This window comes from Penaeus monodon, chromosome 22 (assembly GCF_015228065.2).
Source record: "Penaeus monodon isolate SGIC_2016 chromosome 22, NSTDA_Pmon_1, whole genome shotgun sequence".
Taxonomy (NCBI): Eukaryota; Metazoa; Arthropoda; class Malacostraca; order Decapoda; family Penaeidae; genus Penaeus; species Penaeus monodon.
In genome coordinates this window covers 1077781-1078184 of record NC_051407.1, presented here as the reverse complement: position 1 = coordinate 1078184, position 404 = coordinate 1077781, and positions in this window count along the sequence as shown.

The following is a 404-nucleotide window of genomic DNA, read 5'->3' as shown; positions in this document are numbered from 1 at the left end:
ATCGTCCCTCTCTGCGCCTGACTCTTCTCACGTCATGCAGTCTCTCCCTTTTGTTTTTGTTATTGTTTGGAACAGCTGATTCTCAGTCGCGCTGACATCTAGCGGCGCCGGTAAGAACTAGTGGTTGCTATGGAAACCGCGACGCTATCTTGTGTTTCTCTCTGAATGAGACGGCTCAACGAGAATATATTTTTTCTGTCAGGAATTTGTTGCATTTTTTGGAGAAGGATAAGAAATAATTGACTGGTATATATCGCAATATGCCTCCTAAGGTAAGCGGTAATATGGTTAACACCATACATTAGGGTTGTACTTGGTTACCTGCTAGGTCAGTTATTTGTTAAAGATATATATCTTTAAGCACTGACACGCACACGCACACAACAATAGCACCCATGGATTTT